Source organism: Mus caroli, chromosome 3 (assembly GCF_900094665.2).
Source record: "Mus caroli chromosome 3, CAROLI_EIJ_v1.1, whole genome shotgun sequence".
Lineage (NCBI taxonomy): Eukaryota > Metazoa > Chordata > Mammalia > Rodentia > Muridae > Mus > Mus caroli.
Window position 1 is genome coordinate 105,081,379 of NC_034572.1, and position 11,666 is coordinate 105,093,044.

The 11,666-nt window shown below is 35.2% G+C and overlaps 1 long non-coding RNA gene across 1 annotated transcript in view; it reads right to left on the reverse strand.

Moving 5' to 3' along the window:
• LOC115030620 overlaps nucleotides 1–11,666 on the reverse strand; it is a 146,332-nt gene that overhangs the window by 52,123 nt on the left and 82,543 nt on the right. Inside the window, exon 3 of the long non-coding RNA XR_003836211.1 lies at nucleotides 5,098–5,149. This is a non-coding gene — a long non-coding RNA (uncharacterized LOC115030620). The remainder of the gene's footprint in view (nucleotides 1–5,097; nucleotides 5,150–11,666) is intronic.

Consider the following 11,666-nt stretch of genomic DNA (forward strand, 5'->3'; position numbering starts at 1 on the left):
TTCCTTCCTTTCGTGTGTGTGTGTGTGTGTGTGTGTGTGTGTGTGTGTGTGTGTGTGTAAGTTTTGTTTGTTTTCTGATGCATGGTTTATCTTTGTAGCCCTGTATGTCCTGGAACTGACTGCATAGAAAAGGCTGGCCTCCCACTGAGAGGTCCTTCTTCATCTGTATCCTGAGTGCTGGGATAAGTATCATCACCCTCTGCATTAGGGCTGTGTTTTAATGTACAAATATAAATACCCATGGAAAATATAACACATATACCTTCTCTTTCACTCTCTCTTTTTCTGTTTTTCTATCTCTATATTTCTTTGTCTCTATCTTTTTATATCATTCTCTGTGTCTCTGTTACACACACACACACACACACACACACACAGAAAATTAGATATTGGAATGAGTTTTTTTTATTTTATTTTTAGGTTTTGGTTTTGGTTTTGTTTTTGAAAAGAAAGCCCATTTTAAGCTTGTTCTAATGTTACATTTTGCTACTGATCAATTTTAGCACACAAGTTGGGCATATAAATTACAGAATATCATTGAAATATTTTCTTTCAATTTATAAAAAAAAATCTGGATTGCAAACATCTCAGTGTTTATGTAGATTTATTTTAGGTTTTATTTCACATATATCATTAAAAATACCAAAATAAACTGATATGATTTAAATAAAAAAAAAGTCTGGCTTAATCTCCTACCATTGGGTGCATAATTTTCCTTATTATATTATACTCCCTGTCTCAGTAACTTGCATTAGACTTTTTGGCATTTTAAAGAGCGTGACTCTTTTAAAGGACTCTCTAGGTTTTTGTAGAAATGTAGTCTGAAGATTTACTAATGATTTTATTAAACTCATTGTTTTATAAGATTGACTAAAAGTCTTTAAATTCAGTCAGTTCTATGTTAAACCTGCATGTTTGCTTATCTCTATGAAATGATATCACTAATACATTTTCTCTACTTTTCTATTCTTTGATTTTATATATAAATATATAAATTTATCATTTTATATTAATATATATGTATGTGTATGAGTATGTGTATATGTATATGTGTGTGTATAAATATAAAATTTTAAATTGTTTCCAGGTTAATTACATGACCGTTTTGTTTTGTTTTGTTTTGTTTTGTTTTGTTTTGTTTTGTTTTGTTTTGTTGTTGTTTGTGGTTTTTTGGGACAGGACTTCTATATGTAGTTCTGGCTGTCCCAAAACTCACTTTGCAGACCAGGCTAGCCTCAAACTCAGAAATGTACATGACAGTGCCTCCCAAGTGCTAGGATTAAAGGTGTGTACCACCACTGCCAGACTATTATGTGGCCTTTTTCTTTTTTTTTTTCATCAAATAGCAAACTTACATGAGTATAGTTCATGGGAAAAGTTATCTCAGCCTCAGAAAGATTGTGAATATTCTTCTCTTCACTAGTGAATGTCTGTATCTAGGGCAATGAAAGAAGCAATGTTTCCACTTCGTTCTTTTGTCAACTGTGTGTATTAGCATCTTAGAAGCAGTAGAAGCATATTTCTGTAAATAGCTATGAATGCCTCTGCTGGATTAGAAATGTTTCATGTTAAATAGCAAAGCCTCTTTTTGTTTGCATCTTTAAAAACAAAACATCACATGCTTAAAAAAAGGAACAGCACAAGTACAAACTTCAGAAGTATCTGGGTAAATAATTGATGAATAATAAAACCCTTGTGGTTTAACCCAATGAAATTAACTACAAAGAAAAAGCCTCAGTTATCTCCAATGAGAATATATTGCCATTACCACTTCAAACTTGAGTTGCATCACATGAGCCTGAGATAATTGCTTATTGCCCAAGAGTTTATTGGTGTCTTTTTGCTTGCTGATAGATGTGATTTAAACAGCAGACGGCAAATCCATTGTTTAACTTCTATTTTTATCTAAATCAACTTCCCATGCCTCTTACAACTGCAGAAAACATGCAAGAATTCACTTAGATAAGATAGAGAAGTAATTCTGTCACTGAAATCATTAAACAGAAGATATTCTAAGGTATTTTGCCCAGAAAACACAAATTAAATACATATTGGAAAGTACGCTTAGCAGAATATCTTGAAAAGAATGCAACTCATTTCTACAGATAATTTATAATTGGCAAAGAAATTATTTTATTCTATAGTTTATTGGCAAGATTACATATTATCTATATATATCATATAATATATGTATACATGTGTATATATGATAATATATATGTATATGCATAAACATCTACATTTATGTTTTCATAAATCATGGCTCTTCACTATTTTGATTAAAATCCTTATTTACTATTTTATTTTGTTAAAGATTATGAAATATAAGACTAGTGCAATTAGAATTTCATCTTTATACAAATATTTATTTTTCAGATATTTTTAGGTAAACAATTAAATCTCATGAATTTTATTTTTTATTATTATCACAGGTTTCTATTGCTGTGACAAAAAAAAAAAAAAAAAACCTTGTGAGGAATGGTTTTCTTGGCTTACAGATTTGGAATGATGTCGGGACAGAGAGTAGAGGAAAGATCAAGGAGCCACAAACTTAAGTAGACACTAAGATGGAATGTTACTTAATGGTTCCTTCCCCATGCCTTGCTCAGTTTAATTTCTTATAAAACTTATGGAACATCAGCCAAGAATGGCAGCACCCACAACTTTCTAGACAATTAATCCTGTATCAATCAATGAAGAAAATTTCCCCATAATATTACTTAAAGACCAATCTTATGAAGACATTCCTTTAACTGGGGTTTCTGGCTTCTAGATTATCCTAGCTTGTGTCAAGTTTACAGAAAGTTTACAAATACAAATTAATAAAACCTAAATAATTTTTCCTGTCGAGTATTTTGAGTATCAAAGGAGAAACTGCATATAGAATAAACATAGATAAAGACTAGCATATATTAATCCTTCTAAACATTTAAATTATACAATGTGGTATTCTCCTTTATACTCTCTCAGGGAGAAAGTGTTTGTAAAGAAATAACAAGTGGAATTTCTAAGGTATTTTTGTACATATCTCGGAATTTTCTATGCATTCACAGTTGTCATCTTGTGTGGTGGAGAATTATGGTAGATAGAGACAAACTGGATGGGATGAGAAAACCATTGCTAGGGAACTAAGTTTAGTTCTCTTTAAAGATGTATGGTTTCATCTGGTTATATAGACCAGTGAGTAGGTATGCTGTTGTTGCTTTGCTTTTTCATAATTCAGTTTCTTTTGAGGAGAAAAACTGCAATTGATTAATCTAATATATTTGTGTTCTGTTTCCTTGTTTTTTCCATTAATTGAGTTTTATTCACTTCATCTGTCTCCATTCTCTAAGACCCCTCTCACAGCTTCACCTCTCCCTGCCCCCAGTTTTCCCTTTTCCTTCTCTTTTGAGATGGGGAAAAACCTTTGGTATCAACCCCACCCCTGCACATCAAGTGTCTGCAATACTAGGGATATCTTCTCCCTCTGAGGCCAGACAAGAAAGCCTAGTTAGGGGAACAGGAACCACAGACAGGCAATAGGTTCAAGGACAGACCCTGCTCCAGTTTTGGTGGGAACTACACGAAGACATGCACATCTAATACATATGTACAGGGGTGCTTAGGTCCAGCCCATGTTTGCTTTTTGATTGGTGGTTAGGTTTCTGGGAGCTATCAAGGGTCGAGATTATTTGACTCTTTTGGCCTTCCTCTGGAGTTCCCATCCTCTTTGCGTTCCTCAGTCCTTCCCTAAACTCTTCTACAAGACTCCCAGAGGCCCGTCTAAAATATGTGTGTGGGTCTCTGTATGTTTCCATCAGCTACTGGATGGATCCTCTCAGAAGGCAGTTACTACAGGATAGTAGTTTGAACTGGCATCTGTGATATCTTAGAGACTGTTAGATATCACCCTAGCCTCTTTGGCTTTTAAAGTCTCTATTGAGAACTCTGGTGTAATTCTAGTAAGTCTGCCTTTATGTGTTACTTAGCTTTTATCCCTTGAAGCTTTTAATAATCGTCCTTTGTTCTGTACATTTAGTTTTGTAATTATTATGTGGCATGACAATTTCCCATTCTGTTCCAATCTATTTGGTTTTCTGTAAGGTTCTTTTATAGTTATAGCCATTTTCTTTTCTTTTTCTTTTCTTTTCTTTCTTTTTCTTTTTCTTTTTTGCCATCTCATTCTTTAGTTTAGGAAATTTTCTTCTATGATTTTGTTGAAGATGTTTTCTTGGCCTTTCCTAGGTTTTCCATCTCCAGGATTGCCTCCATTAATTTTTCTTTACTGCTTCTATTTCTATTGTCATGTCTTTATTCAGTTCTTTCACATGTATGATTGTATTTTCCTATATTTCTTTATGTATGATTGTATTTTCCTATATTTCTTTATATTTATTCATTTCTTCTCTAAGGGCTTGTACATATTTGATTGTATTTCCTCAAGTTTTTAAAGAGATTTATTTACTTCCTCTTTAAAGGCCTCTATCATCTTTATAAGATTAGATTTAATGTCATTTCCTTGTGATTCTGGTGTGTTAGGGTATTCAGGGATTAATGTAGCAAGGTAGCTGTTTTCTGGTGGTGCCATATTGTCCCATCTTTTGTTAATTTTGTCCTTATGCTGATCGTTAACCATCTGTTTGTCTCTAGTGTTGGCAGTCCTGATAGTCACTAAAAAGTTCAGGTCTCTAGGGTTTTAGGTAGACCTGGTGGTACTCACTGATGTCAGCAAGCATCTGGGGTTGCAGGGAGAGATAGCTTTCCTTGGTGGTAGTAGACTTTCAGGGATGCAGCCAGAGCTGGGTAGGCCCTTATGAAGCAGGATGATGGTTGTTTTGTGTGGGAACAGACTTTTAGGGATGCAGTTTGAGTTTATGGTTCATGATGGTTGCAGGCCTCTGTTTTTGTCTTGGGCAACAGCAGTCCAGGGATACAGATGGAGTTGTGGCTCAGAATTAGAGTGCAAAGGGGGCTGGTCAGAGTACACTGTTACAGAGTTTACCCAGAGGGGACAGCAGTCAGAAGATGGAGCACCAAGTGACTAGAGTAGACCTCATAGCTGCTGGGCTAGCTAGGGACTAAACAAGCAAGAAATTTGGGGTTTTGGAAACTCACCTGGTTGTCCCCAACAGGAGCAGATACACAGGAATTCAAGCAGAACTTTGGCCTGGGAAATGGAGTGCAAAAAACATATGTCATTTACTTATTTTTCTTTTAAAATTTTGCATTATATCCCAATTGCTGCTCCCTCCTCTTCCTCCAGTACTACCTTTACAAATCCCCCATTACCCCTCCCTTTTCTCAGAGAAGGGGAAACCCCCTTGGTTAACTCCCTACCCTGATACATCTTGTCCATACAGGACCAAGGATATCCTCTCCTACTAAGGCCCAACCAAGCAGTGCAGATTGGAGGGGATCCAATGGCAGGCAACAGAGTAAGAGACAGCCAGCCCCCCTTCACTGCTCTAATTGCTAGGGAACCCACATCTGCTACAAATATGGGGGGTGGCTTGGTCCATGCCCTCCATTCTCTTCATTTGGTACTTCAATCTGTCAGCCCCTGCGGGCCCAGGATATTTGACTCTGTAGGTCTCCTTGTGTTGTGTTTGACCCCTCGGCCTTGCTCAGTTCTATCCCTCACTCTTCACTATACTCCCCAAGCTCTGTTTGATGTTTGTCTATGTTTCTCTGCATCTGTTGCCATCCACTGATTGAAGAATCTCAGGAGAAAGTTATGTTAGATTTCTGTCTGCAAGCATAGAAGAGTATCATTACTAGTGTCAGGGGTTGGCTCTATCCCATGGGATAAGTCTGAATCTGGGTTTGTCATAGGTGGGATGTTCCCTCAGTCTTGGTTCCATTTTTATTCCCTGTGTATCTTATACCAGTGGCTAGTTCTAAAAGGAATATTTAGATGTAAAATGAGTGATCAAGTTGGTGTGATGAACCTTTATTTAATTTGTAATAGAGTGGTAGGTATCTTCTCATCCATGTTCTGGACACCAGAAAAGAAGTCAAAGTATGTCAGGAAGTATTTTTTTTCCCACATAGAGCAGCATTCAGATTTGAGAATTACAGGAATCTAGTTGAGATGCACCAAAGCTAGAAGCCATGACAGAGGAATGTTTCAGGTCACATACTGTTGGGCCTCAGATGTGCCATGAGCTTCAGTAAAGGTCTCAAAAGTTGAGGCAGAGAGGAGAACGACACTTTGTCCAGAAAAGACTTTCTGAGCCTGAGAAACTTACTGGATCTCTTGCAGAAAAACAAGTAACTATATGAGCATGAAAGGATCCATTTTTCCTTGAATTACAGAACTTTATAAAAGCAAGGCAAATTATAGTAATATGTTTTAAATTCATGAATTTGGCCTCGTGCTTGTATGCAGCACTGGAGAACAACAATATTATATCAGTATACATTCTCTCTACCCTGCCTAAAATACATCAGCTTTCTATCTCTTTCTAGTAGTGAACTAGCATATACTCCCCATAGAAGCATGATATCAGGGCCAAAGTAAAAATGTGGGTATACCCAAAAATTTTCACAATCACAGTGACACAGTTAAATATGGAAGCAAATGGATAACTGATCCACAATAAAGACAAACACATGAAACTGACACATCATAAAGCACTAAACAAGAATTCCCATCAACTTGTGTAGCTATGACTACAAATACACAACCCAAGAACACAGATTAAGTGCTCTAGCAAGCACTGTTTCTTACTGGCATGCCTTTGCATCGATTCTATAAGTCTCCTGCTTATGTCTCACTTTTTTATTTTACTCACATTTTTATTTTCTATATTAACTAGCTAGGTGTCAAAGCATTAATTTCAAATATTTATTATATGCTTATATTGAGCCAAGCATATATATCGTATTATTTATTTGTTTTATGTTTGACTATAGAAAGCTTTTTCCTTTAATAAGAGAGATAACAAGGAGAATTAGTACATTCACAGGAATATTTATTGACAAAGTAAATGAAGATTAAGAAATCCCTAAGAAGAATGACACAATAATCTTTAAATCTGTCTTACTATTGAAAAAGAGACTGTGGTATTAATTCTTCTCCAAACATAGTTGTAACAATCAAAAGTCTTGTAAACTCTAGTATGAAACATTGTAATCCAGGAATAGCTAAGATAAATTAGCGACTAGCAGTGTGACATTACCAGCCCATGTTCTATTGGTTACCATCATTATTTTCCTAACATTGATGACTTAAATGACTCAGAAAATCAATTAAAGGCATATTAATATGAGATTTCAATTGCCTCTATTTTTATAAATCTATTTGTTACACATATTTTCTTTCCTTTTTTTTCTTTCCTTCTGGACTTCTTCCAAATGTCTGCCCAGGTTACTGTGTTCCATTATGGAAGGAGGAATTTTTACTGCTCATGTTTCTCACTTAAGCCTGGAATTATGAAATAGCCCATCTATGAACACTGAAATGAAACCTAGTCAGAAATTTTCCAGCAGAGCATGCTGGCTATATGAATGCAGGACAATTGTAAATTAGTATTTGACTAGGGAATTGTCTATATGTCAGACGGACATTATGTAATAGAAGTAAATGTACCTTGAAGCTAATTTGAATACTCCCTCAGCCCATCATCATTCTAGAGACAGCCAGGAATGGCTCTTAGCAAAACAAATGTGCTTTGGAGCCTAAGAATAACCAGCATAGCTCTTGAAGACAAATGAATTATATACACAGTAAAATCACCTACCTCGAGATCTTAAGATAGAAAAAGGTAAATGGAACCTGGCTAATAGCATTTATACTTCTCAGCCTGAGCAAGAGTGAATAACACTGAATCAGCTGAACAAAGTGCCCACCCTTTCTTTCTATTATTAAATGAGAAGGATTTTTGCTGTTGATTTTGTCTCAAGCTATAAGCATTCCCATCTTACTAAGGCTCTAAGCTTATACCACACTTTGCCTCCACTTCCCATGTAGTGCAGGAGAGTTATAAATTGTATCATGCATATTTTTAGGATCACATATAATCCAGCCACTTGCAGTTGTGCAGACATTAAATAACTGGTTGTGTTTCTTCAAAGTATTCATACTTAGACATAATATTATTACATGTGGTTTATTTGTGGGTTGGCTGGGGGAGGGCATGCTACTACCTATATATAGAGGACAGAAGACAACTTATCTGAATCAATTTCTTATGGCATGGGGTTCTTTTAGACATTGAACTCAGAATATCAGAGTTAGTGTCAGGCAAGTTTACCTGTTGATATATTTTAGTGTACCTAAAAATGATTTAAATTCCACAAATACTCATGCTACTTATTAGAACACAGATACTGAGTAACTGTGGTATACTCAGCGTTAAACAGGACATCTATGTTATCCCATTCCGTCCTCACATGGCCCAAGAAACATTGTGGGAAGGGGTGGAAAGAACTAAAGTTTAATGCAACTTCTTAATTCAGTTCTTTGCAAAATGTCCTAAGATCTTGCAGTGACATTCAGCAATCAGACTCCTGAAAAAAAAAAAATCTTCAGAGTTTTGTGAAAAATTCAAACGTGTAACTGTCTTGTTATCAAAAAATTGCTGTTCATTAATTATATACACTACTGTTTCTCAAATTATATTAGAAGCATAAGGAATTATTTTGCAGTGAATTTAAAATAGAAATAAAAGAGATTCATTGCACATCAATAATTCCAGTTTGATATCGCAAGTACTTTCTTCAACAGAATTTGGAAATGGAGCTCCATTGTCTAGCCACTGCTCTGTTAGCCTCCATTAGGCACACCTAACAAAGATCACCCAGACCTGCCAAAGAAGGATCAACCAGGTCCACTGATCAAGGAATATCTAGGTTTGCTATGCCAAGAACATCTGGGGCAAAGCTGCCCACCAGAGGCCTGAAGCACAAAGAACATCCAGATTAAATCAGTCTTTCTAACACTGCTATATACCAGGAATATCCAGAGACAACCAAATGGCTAAAAGCCAGTGTAAAAAAAAATCACACACACAAAAAGAGCTAAGGCAACATGGTACCTTCAGAGCAAAGCAATATTAGTAGAACCAAAGTCCAAGAAAATGACCTTAAATCCAACATTATAAAAATGATAGATCCCCTTAAGGAGGTGTTGAATAAATCCCACCAAAAATATAGGAAAATAAAACAAAAGAGGTAGAGGCCTTTAAAGAAAATAATTACTCAAACCGTCAAAGAAATATAGAAATAAAACAATTAAACAGATAAAGGAAATGAATAAAACTATTCAAGACCTGAAACTGGAAGTAGAAGCAATAAAGAAATCACAATCTGAGGGAATCCTGGAAATGGAAAGCCTATGGAAGGAAACAGGAACTATAAAAAGAGCATCATTCAAAGAAAATATTACATCTATAAAATTCATGACATAAAGCACCAAGGAAATCTGTGAAACTATGAAAAGACCTAACAAGAATAATTGGAAAAGAAGAAGGTAAAAAGTCCTAGCTACACCGACCAGAAAATATTTTCACCAAAATCAACAAAGAAAATTTCTGATCCCAAAGAAAGATGTCTAGAAGCATGCAACAAGCTTACAGAATGTGAATTAGATTGAAAGAGAAAAGAAAATTCTCTTGCAACATAATAATCAAAACACAAATATATAGAAGAAATAAAGAATATTAAAAAACACAAGAGATAAAAGCTAAGTAAAATACAAAGAACGACCTTTTAGATTTTCAACAGAGATTGTAAAAGCTAGAAGTGCCTGGACATAGGTCTTGCAGCCTCTAAGAAACCACAGATGGCAAAATAGAATACTATACCCAGCAAAATTCTCTATAGACATTGAAATAGCAAACAAGATATGCCAGACAAATCCAAATTTAAACAATAACTATGCACAAATCCAGCTCTACAGAAAATACTTGCAGGAAAACTGCAACCCAAGTTGATAAACTACACTCAAGAAAACACAGGAGATAAATAATACCACACCAGCAAAAACAAAATAAGGGAAACAGAACAAGGAAAACAAAACACATGTACAAATAGACACACAAATACATACGCACATACAGGAACACAGAACCACACTAAGAACACCAAAATCAAAATAACAGGAATTAACAATCATTGGTCATTAATATCTTTCAAAATTAATGAACTTAATTTCCAATGGTAATATAAGCTAACAGAACAAAATGGAATATAGCATCCTTCGTTCAGCTGCATACAATAAACACCTCAACAACAAAGATAGATATTACCTCAGAGTAAAGGGCTGGGAAGTAAAGATTTTTCAAGCAAACTATTCCAAAAAGCAAGTTAGACTAGCCATTCTAATATCTAATAAAACAGACTTTCAACCAAAATTTATCAAAAGAGATGGGGAAGGACACTTCATACATAACAAAGGAAAAATCCACCAAGAGAACAACACCTCAATTCTGAATATCTATACATCAAAAGCAAGGGCACCTACATTCATAAAAGAATCTTTACTAAGGCTTAAATCACACATGGAATCACACACATTAATAGAGGGAGATTTCAACACACTGCTCTCATCAATGGACAGATCATGGAGACAGAAACTAAACAGAAATAATAAAAGTAACCAAGGTTATGAATCACATGGATGTAACAGATAACTACAGAACTTTTCACCCAAACACATAAGAATATACCTTCTTATCAGCATCTCATGGAACCTTCTCCAAAATTGGCCATACTAGCAAATTAAAAGTACACATGAAAGCTGTAGAAAAAAAGAAGCTAAGCACACACAAGGAGAGTAGAAAGCAGGACATTATCAAACTCTGGGATGAAATCAATCTATTAGAAACAAAGAAAACAGTAAGAAGAATCAACAAAACCAAGAGCTGGTTCTTTGATGAAATCAACAGGATAGACAAATCCTTATCCAAACTATCTAATATTAGTTATTCAAATTAACAACATGAGAAATGAAAATGGAGACATAAAAGACACTTTGAACGTCCAAAGAATATTTAGGTCTTACTTCAAAAGCCTGTATGTCCTATACAAATTTAGAAAATCTAAATGAAAGGGATGATTTTCTAGATAGATATCACTTACCAAAACTAAATCAGATCAGGTAAACTACTTAGCAGTCCTAGAATTCCTAGGAAATAGAAACTGTCATTAAAAAAAAATCCCAGCCCCCCAAAAAAATTCCCAGGTCCAGATTGTTTTATCACATATTACCACCAGATTTTCAAAGAAAAGCTCAGATCAACACTCTTCAAACTATTCCTCAAAATAGAAATGCAAGGAACATTGCCACACCTATTCTATGAGGTCACAGTCACCATGATACCTAAACCACACACTCAACAACAAAAAGGAACTTCAGATTAGTGTTCCTTATAAATAATCTTTTAAAAATTCAATAAAATACTTGCAAACAGAATCCAAGAACATATCAAATGCAGCATCTATCATGATCAAGTCAGCTTCATCCCAGGGATGCAGGGCTGGTTAAATATATAAAAATCCATCAATGCGATCCACTATATAAACAATCTGGAAAAAAAATCACCTGATTATATCACTAGCTTGCTGACAACCTTTGACTAACCCAACAACACTTCATTTTAAAAGTCTTGGAAGCCGGGCGTGGTAGCACACGCCTTTAATCCCAGCACTCGGGAGGCAGAGGCAGGCAGATTTCTGAGTTC